This window comes from Ambystoma mexicanum, chromosome 5p (genome assembly GCF_040938575.1).
Source record: "Ambystoma mexicanum isolate Mex_15411 chromosome 5p, UKY_AmexF1_1, whole genome shotgun sequence".
In the NCBI taxonomy this organism is placed as follows: domain Eukaryota; kingdom Metazoa; phylum Chordata; class Amphibia; order Caudata; family Ambystomatidae; genus Ambystoma; species Ambystoma mexicanum.
Window position 1 is genome coordinate 1,161,766,247 of NC_090930.1, and position 19,810 is coordinate 1,161,786,056.

Below are 19,810 nucleotides of genomic sequence, written 5' to 3' on the forward strand. Positions count from 1 at the left end.
TTGTTTAATTACCGAGTCAATGTCGGTGCACATAGCACTTCATCTGGTATGGTTAAAATGGAAAAAAAGATAGTTCTATGAGAAATAAACCAGATGAGACAACTCATTTAGGTCCGGGGGCCAGGTTGAAGTATTTATATTGCAAATGTGTACATTGCACTCCTGCATTTAGTGGAATATTGGTATTTTAACACTTTAACTGCATTTGTTTGTTTTATTTTTCAGGTTTTGGTTTATAAGCATTGACTTTGTACACTGATAATTATTTGAGGAACTTTTTAGTAATTCTCCTTTTAACTGTGATGTGCTTTTAGTGAAATACAAATCTATCAGTACTGTTTTTAGAGGTCTTATTGTATTGATAACATTGCATATGTGTTGTGTATGTTTATGTGTGTTAGTATTTATGTAATATGAATAATTTGTAAAAGGTCTTAGTACTATATACAATAAATAAATAAGCTACACTCAGTTCTGTCATCTCGAGCTGCTAACTGTTACCATCAGGTGACGCCCTCAGAATCCTCCATTAACACTTTAGTCTGTCACACCATTCTGTACATCAGAGGGATTTATACAAAAGAGATGCAAGCTCCTATATCAAGCTAGAAACATGAGATGTTTTATTGTAAAGTACAGTATATATTTTACAAAATGCTTTTGATCACAAGTACACCATATGCACCAAACTGTGAATGAATTGGGCTCTGTCCCATCATTCTCTTAGTATGTGCTTGAGTATCATCAATCTTTGGGGCGTGGCTTGGCGTACAACTGGAGTGGTGTACTCAGAGAATGCACTAATCCTGAACAGGGACTTCAATCACCTGCAAAATTATTCCCTTGTCCGCAAAGGATTATATAGTTATCAGGGCATTAGTGTAGAGAGAAGCATATGCAAAGAAAAGAATGCAAAGAAAGAAATGTCCCCAGTTTACAAACAAACATAGGCGCTGCAGCCTGAGCACAGCATCTGAATAATGAGATGTGCGAGGGAATGTACAATGTGTTCAGCCTCTCTACAACCAGAATTTATATCATAAGTAACCCACAAGGCCGGAGATAAACATTTCCAAGTACCATAAAGTATCCTGCAACTTTATACATTTTATTTAATCTGAGATGAAAATCACAGCTTGTCACAGGAAAGGCAAAAACCTTAATAGGGGCCTTGTATTGTGTTTAATACCTTTACGGGATTAAGAATAGGTATTTTGAAATTTATAGATGCTGAAAATGTGTCTTTGTGAAATGAGTTGTAATGAATAGGAAGGTATACATTTCTGCATTTTGTGAAACTGTTGAATCAAGGGGAAAAGAAAATGTAACTTTAAAAGTTGCAATTGTGAATGAAACTGACTGGAAGGAAGCTAAGCCTGAACTGACAGATGGTATTCCAACTCACAACCCCTCAGCAAAAATATTCAGGAATAGGGAAGCATTGCCTTACTAGGAGAAAAGTGTGAATATTGACTTTGAAGTCAGCGTTGATCACTGCCTTGAGGTGATGCTCAGGAAGCCAGACCCTGCAAATTAACAAATGGTAGCCATTTACAACTTACATCTATTTCTTGACTTGGACATTAAAAATACATGGGATTCATTTTTGAGTAGTGGTCAGTAGTGGTCTCCTCTCTTCTAACCGCATATTGAAATCACCTAGGCCTTTCCAGATGGAAGGAATTTAACATTTTTTGTAGCTGGGTGTGTGTCTCAAAGGGGCAGCCAGGTCCTGGAATCACCCAAGTAGGCAGGACTGAAGTCAACAAAAAAGTGCTGCCAGCTTAACTACAAAGAACTTTTAACTTGACCAAACAGTCACAGGATTCATATAAGCTCCAGACCAGACCTGAACTAACAGGATGAAACACCACATGTCCTGTTGATTGAGTATTACTTGAAGCTGCCATACACTATTTTTAAATAAGAAATACAATGAATCATTAAAATTACATTGGATTCACTTTACGCGTTTGACCTTTCCACGACAGGTGGTAGAGAGTCATATTTGTTTAAAATGTTCAGCTTGAACCGCCCTATCAGATGGTTGTAGAAAGCAATTTTTCAAAGTTAGCTTCATTTTGCAAATGAGGCAAATGCGGATAGATTTGTCCAGAAACAGCACACGCTAGTAATTATGATATTGTAGCATCCCTGCCATTGAGCTTGTTACTTTGAGATGGAAAATCAATGTGTGTGTAAAAGTACCAGAGCAAAAAAGACAGAAATGTGTAGCACACGCATCCCATATTGTGACAAGCTCAGACTAGCATCATTAGTTAATTTAACGTGCTACATAGTTAGACCAAATTGAAAGACTTTTCAACAAGTAGCAGGAAAGAAAAAGCTAAGTTACAATCACCCATGCCTATAGTGAAGGAAACCATTGTTAGCATCAAAATCCCCCATTCCCCCACTGACACGCCATTCCGGCAGCTTGACAAGCGGTGTTCCTTAGCAACCCTAATGCCTCACAGCTCATTAAGAGGTGTTTGGCAGTTTGAAGCTGCAGCTCCCCACAAAGTTTATAATTGCGTATAGGCCAAGGAATATTAGACCAGGCTCCAGTTATTTCAAAAGTTTTAACTGCATTCAATTTAATCCTTAAATATTCCCACACCAGGGAGATACCCACAAACTGATGTATGTATTTGGGGCAACTATCCCGCCATAGGATATATTTGAGGAACAGAGCACGGTTACTCATCTCAGATAGATGTACGATCTGCTGGTCATGATATCTTTGGAAAATGATGGATGTCATTAAAGATTTGTGTCTATAGTAATCCAGGCTATGAGAATGACCCAGTATCATGGAATAGCATTGAATCACCATTGCAACAATATTGGCCATATTGCTGTTAGGCATAAATCTTGCCTTAAGTCGTCCCACCTCAAAGATGTAGTAATTCAGGGAACCATGAGGGGCATTAGCCAACTTCCAAGGTGTGTTAACACATGAAAGTTGGAATCACACCTTGCATAGGACCAAGTAAAATTTGAGGCGGATCAAGTCCACTGGGACCTGCACTGGCAATCAAAACATTGTCTTCAACAATATGGACTCCAACCCACTAACTGTGGGAATGTTAGCAGATGCTTAGGACTGTGCAGCCTGCATTAGAATCGGGAGGTTCTTTGCAGTATATAGTTGGACCAATATCTCTGGGCAATAGCCCTCTCCTCTGCGAGCCAGTTTAGCCAATCCACCCTATGTCTGGAAGCATTTTCGTTCAAGGAGGTCAATGTGTTGAATACCTGATAGCTGATTATCAATCAGGACACCTAGCTATTTATATTCATTGACCACCTCCAGTTTATTCCCATCCAAACACCAATTTAAAGAATGAACCTTCCCATGAGACAAGGTAAAAACCATAACATTGTTTTTGTTGATGTTAATTGCCAAATAGTTAGCAAGAGCACTCTGGTTCACAATATGATGTCTTAACATTTGCGATAGTTATTTTTGGGCTGGTTGGAAGGATACAAGACTGTTTGTGATAGATCCCTCAGGGAAGTGTGCAATTCTTTTCCTCTTTTTGGTGATCAGATCATCAAACAAGTGTTTATGGGATCTCTTGGTTGTTACTCGGGCCTTAGTATTTCTTTTTACAAAAGTCTTGGAAATAATTGCCTCTATTAAGTTGCCGAAATCTTTGTTTGCATCAGCCGTACAAGTGCTAGTTCTTACAAACTGTCTTTCCTCACAGCTCCAGACATAAGAAATCAATGCTAGCTTCATGGGGGCCACTACCGCTAGCAGCCAGCAATCATTCCAGGACACACGATTCAAAGAAGAGTTAACCCTCAACGCTACTTCAGAGGCCAGGTGCGGTGGATGCATTGAACAGTTCATGCTAACCAGGAGGGCAAGATGAGCATTCTTTAATTTATGGAGCATAATCCAAGAGGGTACAGGTTTCATTTCCAATTCGAGTGTATTGGGAGGGGAATCGGATGGCATAATTACATTGGTCATATTGAATCCAAAGGAATAGAGATCATTTGCCCATTCAAGGCGCCTCTTGCCGAACCGAGCAAGCACATCCATGTCTGAAGATTCAGGCAAAGTGCAAGCATCTCGATCCGAGGGGGGCAATTTGGTTGGGATCCGAGAATTAAAGTCCCCACAGAAAATACAAGGGAGGCAACCTAGATGGGGGTGGGGCAAGGCCTCCAATTCAGACGTAACCTGGCCATGTAGTAGTCTATAAGGAGGATAATAGATGTTCACTATAATAAAGTTAATGGGTTCCTGAACAGGTGACCTAGGTGGGAAAAAGATTTTTCCCACTAGTATGTTAGGTGAGTTTGTAACCATTTCCACCATGGATAGGGGATTCTTGACTGCTAACATTATTCCTCCCCTAGATCGGCCCTGTGGACCCTGGAAGGCCAACTTGTGGAGTACTTACCAACTGTAAATAATCAGCTCATTAGAAAGCCAAGTCTCCTCGAGAGCCACCATCAATTTGCTCTATCAGGTCACCACCCTCGAACAAGTGATGGTGTCCATGGGTATTCCAATTATTAAGCAAAGCCCCTAAGACTAGACTGGGAGCTAGAGGCCGAATATCTCATGTTGAGCCTCCAACTTGGCCTCTTCTCCGTGGCCATGATCACTGGTTTTCACAATGCAATGCAAGCTGACCTAGGGACTGCAATACGATTTTTGCCGCCCGAAACAGCTGCATGGGTTGTCCCTTCACATCTTGGTGGGGAGAATCACTTACCATACTCAATTTCCACAAACACACATTCATAGCCCACACGAAAAAAGGAACCCATGTGTTCCGATACATAGGACAGGGTACAATTAGCAAAGAAAAATACAATTGAGGTAGGAACGGATGCTTGTTCACATATGTCTATGATTTTTATGTCATTGCTCTGAATGTGTCGCAGGGAAATATGCCATGGAATAAGTCCTGTATGTGTGCATGGTTCAGAACCAGACCATCATTGGCACCGAAAAGGCACTGTATCTGCAGGGCCTCATGAGTTACTCTGGTTTTAACGTCAGCTGCCTCCGGTTACATTTCTGGGCTGACGGGCGCTGACCCCTCCCCTCGGATCTCCCCAGAGGTTCCTGGTCAACATTCATTCCAGATCAGTGGTTGCAAAGGTAGAGGGGCTGGTGCCCTGCTCTGACTGTGCCAGATCACCAGGCAAAGTCATATTTTCCTCTGATCGATTGTCGAACGAGTATTCCAAGTTAGTGTCTGGGGCCAAGCTCTCCATATCTTTAGCCGCAGCCTTACTTTGAGAAGTGATTAAATAGGGTTAGCACTCTTCTTCTTGATTAGAATAAATGGTATCGTTGTAGGTTTCATAGTTGAAGGCTTCATTAGAGTGCTGGTAGTCGGGTGGTCCAAGGTTGAAGATCCCAGAGAATGACCCATAGGCAGTTCAGCGTCCAAGTCAATCGCCAGAATACTGGCGTGTTCCCCTGTGTGCACAGCACAGTTGGTTACAGGCAAGGACCCCTTGCTCACTTTTGTAGTTGGAACCATGGGCGGTCTAGTTTGGAACAAGGGGTACAATGGGGCAACTGGTTTGTTAGGATGAGCCTTACAGCCACACCTTCATACTTCAAATGTTTCTTTTGGTCACCAGTGGTTCGTACATAAGCGCAGGTTTGATAGGTTTGCGCAGTTGACCTTGCCTCTGCGGCAATAATAAGCAGTCAGTAAGAATTTTAACCAAGGTATCCCGGCTTTAGGCCAGGTTCAGGTGAGGCAACAAGTTGCTCGAAGGGAGCTGTTCTGAGTTTGGGAGCAATGCCAGGGGAGATGTATGAAAGGTAACGAGAGCACGTAGCTCGGCCATAGCTGACACCTGGCTGTCAAAAGAAACAAGAAGGGTGTCCAGCATGGTCGAGCCTACTCATGATAGTCTCAGTTTTATTGGTAAGCTACAATAATAGCATCTCCAAAATGCTCAACATCATTTCTGACAACCTGCTTTCAGTTAAGGTGTTAGGAGAATAAGGATAATTGTGTGAAGAGGGCAAAGGGAGGTCATTAGAGCCCAGTAGAGTATGGGGGGGGTCCGTTACAAGAGACGTTGTCTCAGGTAAGAATGGGATCTCACTATCCCAAATAGGTTGGTTTGTCAGTATGAGTTGTGATTGGAGGCAGTAATGTTAATCCAGGTACTGGAACTGCCCAGCTTCATGTTTGGAGCATAGCCTCATTCGAGGGACTAAAGCCTTCTCCCAGGGTTTCAAACAGCATATGGCTGAAAATAAGATCAGGGAAATAAGAGAAAGCAGCAACGAACAGGGGCACTACGACATTTGTAAGAGCATTCACCACAGTAGCTATTGTTTTGTATCCCAAACAGGCAAGAGATTTTGATAACGCCTCAAAGAGGTCCTCGGTACAAGTATCAGGTTTGATGGTAATATTATCTGGTAGGTTGGTAATATCTTCTTATTCACTCAGGAAATGGAGCTCTCCCTCTCCCCCTTCCTCGTCACCTGATGTTGTAGAAGAATAATCCAACTTTTTCCTCCGAGGTCGCCGGGCTTCAGCCTTCTTTTTTTGTGCAGATATGGTCTGCCTCGGAATGAAGCCACTGTGATTCCAGTCCTGTGAATCTCCGGTGACTCCTCTCTGCAACAGCTGGGGCGGTGGATGGAAAAAGCCACATGTGTAAAAAAAAATAGATCTTCACGAGTAAAGTACTGCCGCCGGTCAGGATGGCATGTACCAAATGAACGTAGAATCCAGAACAAATAGTGGTCAGGAAGGAAATCTCCCTGCAGGAGATCAAGAGGAGTCCGGAATACACAAATAGGCAAAAATGAAATGGTAAGAAAACGGAACGAGAGGATCCATCGACAGGAAGGAATCACACAAAATTAGACAATAATGACAGAACAGGGGAAACAGAAAAAGGGGAAGGAAGCCAAGAGGGAGAAGGGCGACAGGCAAACAGCAAAGCGGAGAGCCTGAAAAGAAGCAGAGAGGAATACAAACTGTCAGCAATAGAGTGGGTGGATCACCACCAAGGGAAATAACAAGGAGCGTAAGCAACAAGGAGAAATCCCGTAAGTTGCAACGCGCCGATTACGAGAGTACTGAATCGGAAACAGAACTCGGTGGCGGCCATGTTGAAAAAGACTAGACCTTAGCGGAACGTTGCAAAAACAGTGTGATGACAAACTCTAATGGTGGTTGAGCTTCCATTTCCTCCATACTCGCCAGTCTCCCGAGTTCATGATAACAAGTCACGCTGCAGGGGTCATCAGGGGTGCCATTATTAGTTGGTTGAAAGTAGTCAGTCATTTTAATACTGGCTAAGTTATCTTTCAAGTCCGCCTCAACTTCACTTTTTGCTGAGTGCAGGCATGTGCCGCGCGCTTTGTGTTTTTGCCGGGATGTCCATTACATTGAATGTAAAATTAACAGCTTCCTCAGTACTAAAAGGCTCACTAACCTCATCCAGGGAGGTAATAGGCACTTGCTGTGTGTCCATGGTGCAATGCATTTCACAATGCGAGCAGTGAAACGGCAGCCAGCCCAGCGATTCAGTGCGGGCAAAGAGGAAGGGGGGTTAGCCGTTACTAATAGGGGAGGAGCAAGTAGCAGAAAACACAAGCCACTGAGCACTCCAGTAGCAGAGGAAACAATGGTGCAAGCAAAGAAGAAAAATATGCAGAGTCAATTTACAGGACTTTCACAGCGTTAAAAAGTACTACTGTCCTAATGCATCTCGCTCCTGCTGGTCCATTGCTGTTCCATTGCCTGGTTGTCCGTCCAGTACAGCCTTGCAGCCATCGCATCCTGAAGCTCTTGAGAGATTCGGCATCCCACTGATCTCAAGAGCTGTGCACCACTCTGCTATGGCTGTTGCGCCAGAGAAGCTTTGCCGGTGCCCTGTTGACAGTGGCACACTTCGGTGGGGTTCTACACTCTTGCTCTACTTTGCAACAATGACCTTGGTGTGGGGAGTTGGTCTGTTGTTCTCTGTCACTGCGGGACCAGGCGACAGTCTCAACGAGAATTCCTGTGGCTATGGAGTATGGCCGCACCAAGGTACTTGCCTGTTTTTCCGACCAGCTGATTTCCTTAATTGAGCAGCTCTGTTTGTGATGAGGGTGTTACTGAAGAAAGGGCCCAACGTGCACATCAATTACTAGCACAATTTAGTTCAATTGCGTGAGAGCAATTTGATTAACCGATTAGTAATATGATTACAGGTGTGGAGTATGCTGCTAGAAAGTTACAAATGTTCAATGCAGAAATCTCCAAGATTACAGCAGATGGGAAGGGAACTGGGTTTAGAAGTCATTCCCATTAGAATACCGTCTTCATTAATTTGCCCAATTACTTTAGAGGGGTGAGTTCAGTGTGATGTCACTTTTGGAACACTGTCCAATCACATACATTGACCAATTAGATTAGAGAAATTGTACACACCTTTAAGGGGTCTGGTCTTTTTGCTCTATAGAAGTTTAACCCAAAATATTCTAGGGACATTCCCTCACTCCCTGACTGATAGAGAGGAAGAAGAAGAAAAAGCAGAATTGATGAAAACAGAAAGGAGAATGGAATATATTGACTTCCTTTTTGTACCCAATTTACAGATTACTATCAGAGCACTGTCAAATAGACTTACCTGGAGTTGAAGACCCATGTTTTCATCAGTAGAAGAGATTTAATACCAGCCACAATACAGAAAGAGGGAGACCAGCCTGCGGAGATAAGCTTACCCCTTCTTGCTGACTGATGCCCACCTGTTTCTAGAGAGGGAGAATTGAACAAGTCCTTGACAGGGTGCACCCTGTCTGTGAGCCAGCCAAAAGAAGCTCAGATGTAAGTATAATATAAAGGGGAAATAATCCTGAGAGGAGCATTACTCTCCAGGCTAAAAGATTTAACCCCGGGCCCTGTCATGAATATGCACTGAGGGCCGGGTATGTATATTAACAGTACATCCAGGGAAATAAGTAAATATTTCAGAAGCATATGTGCTTCTGGAATTATAGATTTGATGTAATAGATCCTCTAGTGTGTGAACTGGGATATTTCTTGACTCCTCTTCTGTGCAATGTACAGGTACAGAAGAGCAAAGGACATGTTACTATGTGCATACCTAGAAAAGTAAAGTAATTGAAGTTATTTCCGGGTTATATCACCAAGTAGGGTGCTGTTACTTTTGCTGATCCATTCAAGGAAAGGGGGAAAGGGTTATTGCATGTCACTTATTTTCCCGACTATAATTTTCCCATTGAAGTTGACTAATGAGCACTTTAACATGGTCATGCACTAGAAACATTACTGAAGCAAAATTAGTTAACATATTTGTTTTTTTCATCTTGTAAGGGATACACACACGGGAATATTAAGAAACTTGTTTTGCAATTGAGTTTTCTAGGTCGCGGTTTGAATTTCTGACAGATTCACTAAGTGTAGGGGGAATGGTAATTTGTAATTAATAAGAAGTAGAACAATTTAGATAGGCTGGGATGTTCTGATTTAATTAGATTTTTTTAAATAAAATGATAATTTTATCCCAAGCTTTCATACACTGTTCAATGCATGGGGATGTGCACTCAGGATAATTCAAATGTACCCATAGTGATGTGTGTGTACTAAAGGTTCACTTTCATAATAATGCCTTTTTGACCATTGATGTTAGAATCTCATAGATGATTAATGTGTGCATATTTTAATAATAAATACAACTTCAGTGCAACCCTGCGTGTTTCTTGTCCCCAAAGGGAAGGTAGGCTGTAGTGAATCAATACTGTTGAATTGGTGGGCGCAAGTTCAGAAAAAGAACTTAATTAAAGGAAAATTGTGCGCTACTGATTTGGAGTGGGTGGTACATTCCCCTGAACTAGATGTCACCCTTTTAAAACTTCCTAAATTATTTTGTTATCATCACAGTCGCCCTAAAACATATGTTTTTAATATTTTGCCAATATAATGGCAACATTAGGGGTATCAGTCATATAGCTATTGACAATGATTTGGGTTTTGGTTGTAACCACTGTAGATTTTGAGGACTAGAGTGATATGATCAAATTGTGTAGGACCCCTGATCAGTTGTGCGTTGTCATGGAGGACAGCTTTCTGTTGTAAAAGGAAGACAACATGGAGTCTTCAGAATAGGACTGATCTGATCTGTCTGAAAATGTCAGAATGATGGGATACATTCAAAATGTTGAAGTTGGGAATGAGGGTGTTGCTGGGTAAGGGCTTGGTTTCTTTAAAAGGGATGAAGTTGTCTCTATTTATTTATTCTTTAATGTGATATAGGTTGAAAATAAATTCAAACTTTACACATGTTAAAAAGAAGAAACAACATATGTTATATACATTAATACATTAGTACCAAACCAGGAAAAAACAAGCCGTGAAAGAATATTATGCATAAAAAGAAGTAAACAAAACGAATTTTTAAATAAGCCGTTAGTAATAGATCCCATATTACATCAAAAATGTTTGTATATTACTAATTTTCCCAGAATTCTGTACACACTTGAGGGCCTACACTAATAAAATAAAGATTAAGAAGAAAAAGGAAAATGCACAACTCTCCACAGAGTTACTTAAATCAAGTTCTTAAGGAGCCAGAAGTTAGCAAAGGGCCTACACCAAGTCCATATTAACATATCTGTTCTGGGCTCTGCCATTCTCAGTTTATTCAGATCAGAGACCCCAGTCTTACTTCGATCTGTTGCCAGATGTTATAAAGTGCAATGAGAAGATGCATATTGCAAGAATATGTGCAATAGAGCCAGAATGGGGTTTCACATATAGTTAAAGGATTATGTGTAAATTCGGCAAGATATGATAGTATTATGCAATTTAATGAGTGGCATTCCGTCAGGAGATGTTTGGCTGTTTCCAGGCATTTTGTTACTTTACATAGGCGACAAACTCGCTCTAGGGCTGGGATATTTTCCCTAGCTCCCAAATTGCTCCAAGTGGGCAGCTGTTCTAATCTAAACAGAATGATAAAACGTCTGAGCCGTTTTGAGGGACAGAGATTAAGGTACACTTGGGGTTTCATAAAAGTATATAATCTATATTTTATGAAATGATAGGACTTTAGAGTGCTCAAATGTGCAAAATTCTCCAGCCAGTCCCACAGGTCTACCCTTTTCCCAAGAGCATTTTGAACTTCCTTGGAAAAGGCTATCCCTCTGTGTGTCCAGCCAATATCTGCCAAAAAAAATTCCATATCTTTGATTAGAGGTGAAGTGGTATACTTTTTGGCCATTTCCTGGTGGATCACCATCAATAAGGGATTGGAAGGCCTGCTGATCATTTTAAGATATAGCCTTGCCCTCCTTCTAAGTACCGTGGCTCTCAGTGATGGGAGGCCCAATTCAAGTCTTATTAGGGCCATAGGAACTCCCAGGCACAATCCCAATATCCGACGCCAAAATTTGCCCCCCATCACCTGGAGCCAAGTTAGATCAAATGAAAGGAGGGACTCGAGACCATAGATGATCATGGGGGGTAAATACTTGAAGGTAAAAATGACGTGTCCCCCAAAGTGTGAAACCCCCCTGTTTATTAGTAAATGTGGCTATAAATGCATCGCCCTAATTTTGCGTCCTTGTCTACATTGATGGTAATCACCATTGGGCTCAATTTCCACTCCCAGATAGCGATAAGAAGGAGCATATGGTATATGATTTAATTGCAGATTTACTCTAGATGCTCTTTTCCTGGTGAATCTAAGCACCTTGGTCTTATCTAAATTAATAGTGAGTCCATTAGTCCTGGGATATTCCAACAGAATGTTCACAGAATGTCGAAGCCCACTTATGGTATTATCAAATACAACCGAGTCGTTTGCATATGCTAAGACTACACAAGGTGCCTCACCTATTTTAGGAGGGCAGTTCTCTGCACCAGCCAAAGCTGCTGGAATGTCATGCACATAGAGATTGTAAATAAGGGGAGCGGTGACGCATTCCTGTTTTACCCCCCTATTTTGAATTACTTTTCTGGTCATCGCACCTTCCTGATTGAGTCTGAGGCGGACAGTGGTATCCTGATGGAGGAGTCGCAGATAGTAAAGGAGACCAGCGGGAAAATCCATTGCTTCAAGCTTCACCCAGAGTCTAGCTCTGGGGATAGAATCAAAGGCAGCCTTAAAGTCTATGTATAGTGCATATAATGGATGTTGTCCCTTGTGGAGTGCCCGTGTGCGAAGTATATCCATCACCAGTAGATTGTGCGAGGTGGAGAAATTCCGCCGAAATCCACACTGAAATCTACTAAGTATGTTTGCCTCCTCTGCCCATTTTTGCAGTTCACTTAATAATAAAGAGGCAAAATGTTTGCCTGAAATATCTAAAATGGACTGAAGCCTGTAATTATTCAGATCTGCGCGGTTGCCCTTTTTAAACACCGGAATGAGAATAGCTGTTTGCCAAGATTGGGGAATAGCCCCCTGTGCTAAGATCTTTACGAATAGTAGGGAGAATATGTCGGCCCAGAGTTCAGGGAAGTTCTTAATAACTACGTTTGCCAGCCCATTAGGGCCAGGTGCTCTGGAAGACTTAAGACCTGTTATCTTATTCAGAATGGCCTCAGGGGAAACATCAAAGGGAGGATAACAGGGCATCCTATTAAGAGATGTAATAAAGGACTCCTTCTCCCCTGTGTTACGACCAATTAAGAATGTTACCCAATTCTCCTCACTAATGGGGTTAACTAACGGGCCTTTAACCTTCTCCCTAGTCTCATTTAGGAGTGACCAGATACTGCGAGAGTTCCTAGACCATATAGTCTGCACTAGCCTTTGATAGGCAATATTTCTTTCTGCTTTATTTATGTTCTTAACGCTATTTCTATATCTCTTTTTAGCTTTTCTTACACTCTCGCAGTAGAGGATAACCGGCAAGTTCAAGGTCTTAATACCCCGTATTTCCGCTCTCAGCCCTCTCTTGGCATCCCTAATTTCTTTATTATAAGGAGGGTTGCTACCCTCAGTTCTTAGCATATATCCCATTTTCACTGTGGCGTGCTTGGCCGAGAATGCCAGTATCCAATCCTCAATGGCATTGACGGTCATAGAGTTGAAATCAGGGAGACCACCAGGAGAAGTTGGTTTAAGGGCTTCGGTAGCCGATCTAATGTTCTTTTCAGACCAGGCTATTCTAGACCCTGCATGATTAAGGTTGATACTACCGATTTTCGATAATAAAACAGGATGGCTAGGTAGACAGATTGTACAGAGAAGCAACGCATGGTCACTCCAGTTATTGTTCATCACCCTCATATCAACAACTTTTGACTGCATCTTGGGGCACATAAATATGAAGTCCAGCGTGATAGAGGAAATGCCATTGGACCAAGTGTGTTTCCCAGGTCTATCTCCGGGAGTGCATCCATTGATTATACCTAGGTCCCAAGAATCAAACAGCTTAAGCCATCCTAAACCTTCAATCTCCCTTTTGTCATGTATGATTAAGCATGTTGCATGTAGTTTAGGGTTAGAAGATGCAAGTATGTTGCCTGTCATATGGCAATTAAAATCCCCCAGAACAACCACTGCATCATTACCAGGCGTCAGTGACCAAGAAGACATTAGATCCTGTAAATCTTCTTGTAAGTGTTCTCTGACTACCGCCCCAGGTGGATGTTACAAATTTATGAGAAGGAACCTACAGAGACCACTTTCTTCACTGTATTCCACCTCTACTGCCAATAGATTCTCCTCAGATTTACACTGAATCCTATGAGATACAACTGTGTTAACCACCCCCGTAAGTAAGCCCCCATATGGGCGACCCTTGATACCCCATTTTGCAAAAGATTGATGCATAACAAAACCGTCCAATAATAAAGGGTCCAGTGCCCAGGTCTCCTGAAGACAGATGCAACTGTACTTAGACAATAAGTCTACAGAACCGTCAGGCCTTAGTAAATGGGCAAAGCCACTGCAGTTCCAAGTAAGTAGAGAGAAGGATCAGAGGTTCTGAAGGGCTCCCGGGAGGGATTCCAGAAGTGCTTTTAGGACTTGTATTACGGCCAGCTCTGAATTGTTCCCTGCCACTGGCTTGGGATCATTCGTTGAGGGGCTCAGAGTGGTAGTGTCTACAAGGTCGATACCCTGCTCACTCTCATTCGGATCCACATCGATGTCAATGTCCACTGCCCTCAATTCCTCTTTATATTTCCTAATCAGTCGAGCTGTCGATAAAAAAGTACAGTGTAGAGCAGAGACATAGGAGTTGGGACCATTCAAAGGCTCGACAAACAGGAAATCCTCAGATTTCAAGACACAAAGTTGTGGAATATAATAGAGTCTAAATAATAATTCCGAGCGTGCCAGCCAGGTGTTTTTGCTGCTCAAATATACATTCTTAATGAAACAAATACAGTTCTCATTGGTGTCCTTGGGCTCGCTCTCTGGGTCAGGCAATACAGAGACTAATGTGTCTTCCTCCTCAACCGACCCTGCGTATGGCACAGTTCTTGTAGGCGAGCAGAGTTCGATCCCTGGTTCCTCGGCAACTCTAAGTGGTTCCTCTGAGTCCATACTGATAGATTTCTCTCCCGGCACCAGCCAGTCAGTAAGAAGACCTTTAGTCGTTGCTGCCCATACTGCCGCTCTGGCTAGTCTTTTCCTAGCTTTTTTTGAGCATGTCTCCAGTGCTCTGTGGCACCAAAATGGAGGGAGCAACATTTATTTTGGCTTTCTTGTTTTTAAGTGCCTTTTTCGCCAATTTACGTTGTTTTCATGATGGGAACGCATAGGCACTTATTTCTAACTCTGGATCATCTTCACTCTCGAGGGGTACATCGTGGGCTGCCACACTGGGAATAGATTCAGGTGTCCCAGCAATAGCCCCTACTATATTTCCCTGGTCCTCCGTCCCCTCCACTAGATGTATGGCGGTAGATAAATTGACTTCCGCCCCTTCACGGGGATGTTCCTTCGGTTCTATTGCCTGGGTGAGGATGTTGGTATTTGGCAGAATACGCCCAGCCATTTGCAACAGAATCTTAAGCGCAAATTGAAGAGCAGCAACAGATGATTGCAGCTCTGCTATCTTAGTAGCGCCGGGATGTGGTCTAATATTCTCGTCACCCTCATTTTCCGGAACATCCTCCATAGCTGCCATGGCTAGATTGGGCGAAGCAGATAATCGACCACTACTCCCCACTGAATTGTGCAAGCCGGTGGGGGGAGTGCTCATGTTATTTCCAGTGGGGGGTATTATGCCACTAGTAGCCAATTGTGGTCTTTGTGCCAACATCCCTCTCTGTATATTCAAACAGAGATCAAGGAGGGAGTTGTTGTCAATGTCGTCAAAATTTGTGGTGTTCAGAGAAATGCAGTCACTGGGGACGGGGGCTGCAATTTCCTCAATGGCGGTGGAATTAATTTCAGGGGGAGGATTCACTGGGAAAAATTTGGTGATAGCACCTTGCACCACCGGCTTGGTGTATTTAGCATTCTTCTTTGGTTTGAGACCATTCTTATAGGTCTCCATGTTCTCCTTTGTGGGTTGGGTCTTAGTTTTCCGCAAATTGTAGATCGAATGAGCCGACCGTTTCCCCCGCTGCATGCTGCATGTTGGCGCTATGGACCTGTGGCCACTAAGAATTCACTAGTCAGAGATAAAGGAATACTCTGATCAGGATTGCGGAGAGGTTACTAAAACCAAGGCGAGGAATAATTGTTCCTCAAAGTCCCAAGGAGGAAGAAAACGGTATGTCAGCATCCTCCCAAGCTGGCCAGGCAGTTCCTCTCCCTTGGTGGCCAAAGTTAATGGTGAGTAACAATGGTAAATTGCCCTGGATCAAAGGCAACAGCTCGCAGTCTCCGGGGCTTACACACCAAGACCAATGTTCCTCCCTGCCAGACCACAAGCCAATAGAGCTTGCTAAGGGCCGATGGAACAAGTCAGTAAACAAATGCGGCTAAGAATGGTGAGTCGCCTTAATAGCCAAAAAACTGTATATGTGCATGGATTGCACTTTTAGAAGAAATAGTACCAAGCAAAAAACAAAACAAAAAAAAAACACCCTGCTCAACTCACCTCTCCTTCTGGGTCGAAGGAGAACAGGCCCAGTAAAGCGAGCCAGCTATCACAGTGCACCGGTTCAGCACCGTAGGTTGGTCAGTCTGCTCCAAACAATGGCCACACTTTACTGCCACACCGTAGTTCGCTCAGGTCTGACCCCCTGGCTCCTCTGCAGCTGCTGTCGTTGTTAGGGTCTCTCATCGGCCCCTCCGCTAATGAACACATGCGGGTGCCATCCAGGAGACATACGGCAGAATTCTGTCTCGGGGAGCCTCGGGAAGCAGGACCGCCTCGAGACACAGGCCCGCTGCGGGAACCCCGCAGCAAGTTGGAAAAAAGGACCCTCGGCGTCCTCGGCAGTGAGCTCACACAATACGTCAAGCTGCACCTCCACACAGCGGCACAAACACGAACGTTCGTAAGAGGCCGCCTCCGACGTTTTGTCTCTATAAGGAGTAAACCTAAGTTAAGGAACAATGCTTTAAATGACAACTATGATTAGAGGTTTGAGGGTATTCTAGATTGAGATGAAACGAAGGTCATCAACAGGGTTATGCAGCACCTTGATTTTGCCTCTGCTATTGTCGCTGATGTTATTATTTTTCATATTAAGTATTGGTTGATAGTTCTCCAGGTTTCTATATCAAATGTCAGATCGGAGAAGAGTGAAGGTGGCTTATAAATGTTTTCCATTCATTGTTGGCTTGAGCTTTGGTTTTCAGATAGACCTTTAATTTGGCTTCATGGTAAACCACTTCTGTGTAGGCCTGGTTGCTTGAGAATGGATTAGTCATTAGGATCACATGATTTTATAGTGGGCTGAATGTTTGCCTTTTGTTTTTGTTTGAGAGAGGAGCCTAGAAGTCAGGCGTCTGATGAATTTTTATTTTTAGTTTATATTTCATTGTGGGCTATGAGCCCCAGGGTTCTAAACAATGAACCCTTCATCATTTAGAAAAAAGAACTTGAAAGGGAGAGTCTAGATTTTCTATCCTGAAAGAATAGAGATCATCTGAACTTACATCCCTCTGAATCTAAATTGGATGTCAACCTAGCTTAGGGGATTTAGTATTTCTTATAGAAAGACTTTTCTAAAAGAAACTGTTACCACCTACAAAAACCTTGATCAAATATCTGTAGCTCTGCTACCTGGATTTAGCACAGTAGAAACATTGAATACAAAGTATTTTCTTATACATTTTGAAACTATAGCACATTTACAAACATCTACTATTATGCAAGAATTAAATAAAAACAGGCTCTCATCTGGATCTGTGCCCTCAAATGTTTTGAAGAAACTCCTCCCACTTCCTGGAATACAAGTGTACCTTTTAAGTTTGATAAAGTCATCAATTAGTTCAGCTATGCTTCCAGCTGCCTTTAAACAGCCAACTGTGAAGCCATTATTTGAGAAACCACTTGCTGACCCTGAAGACCTGGCTTATTATATGCCTATATCTAACATCGTATGCCCATGCTGCATGATGTGAGAGGTGTTGTGGATTACAGCTGTGTTAGTGCTATAATTTAACTACATTTGTCTACATAGTGTGACACTGCTGGACATCAGTTTCTCCTCAATGACCTGACTTGCATAGGTATATTCGATAAAGCACTGTACTGGTTCTCATCCTTCTTAGAAAGCATAATATTGGCAGTTTCCTGTCCCCCTTTTCAATTTCAATCCTGTCCACTAAGATGTGGAGTGCCTTCGGGATAAGCCTTGATGCCACTGTTATATAACTTATACATCTGGACCCTATTAGACATGTTGGCATTAATATATTATTTATCAGCTAAACAAGGCTAATGATACCCAGTTTTTGATTTCCATTACCCCAAACAGAACACATTACAACATGCAGTTTGCTTAGTGTTTATGGGGGTTGTGAAGCGTGGATTGCTGGATTCTGAAAAAAAGAGACCAAAGCTATATGTTAAATAAAAGGAGGTTATGGCATTTGGAGCTCCATTTTTGCCTTTTCCTACCTTTCTGGGAACTAGCCATATTTCAGTTGCCAAGGTTAGGAACATGCGGATTTATAGATTATAAACTTACACTAGACCACTAGTGTATGACATAGTAGGCTCAAAAAGCAAGCCAACGAATTAAAATTTGCTCATTCAAATGACGTTTCAAAGGCAGATTTGCCGTTTAAAGCTGGCTTGAATGTACTTTTGGGTCTGCTGGCAACAACAAGAGCCACAAGTAGCACTTTCTGTTTGTGGGTGTGGAGGGTTCTGCTCTTAAGAACCACTTGAATTGAAGCTCTCTTCTGTTCAATCCCCACAGGTTCAGGTCTTGTCAGTTATCTCCAGGTACACTACCTGTGGGGATCCGTGTGTCCTAGGTCTCAGATCCTCAAAAGCAGGCACACTACTTGGTACTTCAAAATGTGTCCTGAGGATGTTCAGTGAAGGGAACCTCTACCTTCATGAATCTCTGGTCTTCACTCCTATGGAGGGAGGCTTTGGGTTCATCTTTCTCACACTGTTATTGCACAACACTAAGTGAGAGTGGTCTGCAGAATAAATCATTCTAAGAGTAAAGTGGGGCTTTACAAATCACATACCAGTTCAGCTAATGTTAAAGTTACATATGACATTAGTCGTATAATATCTGTGAATACCACAGTAAAGTCCTTTGTTAGTATGCTGGTATGCTGGTTTATATAAATGAGCAATAGTGTTAGTGTTGCTGCAAGTCGGTCTTATTAGAATATTCATAGTACAGTGCAAGAAGACAACAAAGACATCAAGGACATCAAGCCATACTGCTGTCTATTTCCTTTGAGGAGCGCCGTCCCACTCCTCTGTCATCAGTGGGCCTAGGAAGGGTCCAGAAAGGAGAATACATGTTAGAACATAAGGTAGAACATGCTGAATACTTTCTGGTGACGGTACACTGGCAGACTCTAGGCACTTTGACAGTGGTAGTTGGGTGTTTTCATACTGTTGAGATTCTCCCTGTCACCAGGTGTATTGAGTACCCCCTGTTTTGTTATATACATGATATCTTTAATAAGATCTCTGGAGAGTGAAGTTCTATTTCTATTTGGCAAACAATATGTATATGTTACTCTAGGTGCTAATAAGAGACATTTCATCCTGAAGAAGGCAGTTGTTAATTGAAATTTCCGCCAAAACCCCAATTTTGGTGTTCCCGCTGAATTTGAATCATATGTTAATTTATGTTATTGCAATGGTGGATGGCGTTGACCCAATTTTGATTATGTTTCTATCCTAATCCCCATTAATAGACTCTTTTCATACCATATCTGCGCTTCAGTTCTAATAAGTATAATATTGTTTGAATGTTGGTTATTTGGCAAACTAACTGTCTACAAATGGATTCACACTTACCTTATTTAGGGCAAGTCAGCTATTGTGCAAGATTCATTGCACCATCCAAAGTTGTTTATTGACAATCTTTCCCTGTTTTGTATGCTTTAGGTTTTTTCGGTCCTAGTACTCAGAAGAAAAAAATCATTCTGTTTCTTTGTGATCATGTCTATATACACTTCTGTATTAATTTAGTCTGTTTTTCTTCTGTTTTCGTGAATTTATGTCATACACAATCTTTACCTTTGCTGTTTTAGAATTGTGTCAATTACTCATTTTTGACTTTCTGAATAATAATAAAAAAAACAATAACTGCTTTTCATCCCATGGTCCTTTTTTGCATCACACTATGAACTTACGTACATATCATGTACACCTGGAATTGGATGATTAAGGATTTTTGCATGTTCTTATGCTGAATTGCTTTTTGAGTCACACCTAAACCATATCCAATGG

General features: G+C 42.2%; 1 long non-coding RNA gene across 2 annotated transcripts in view; it reads left to right on the forward strand.

Annotated features, from left to right (window-relative positions):
- The window catches only part of LOC138481480 (uncharacterized), a 267,586-nt gene that overhangs the window by 243,817 nt on the left and 3,959 nt on the right, over nt 1-19,810 (forward strand). Inside the window, exon 3 of one of the 2 annotated variants that reach the window (XR_011274254.1) lies at nt 3,714-3,825. The exons of the other annotated variant lie outside the window; for it this stretch is intronic. This is a non-coding gene — a long non-coding RNA (uncharacterized lncRNA). Of the gene's footprint in view, nt 1-3,713; nt 3,826-19,810 lie in introns of those variants that run through there. 2 annotated transcript variants of the gene reach the window in all.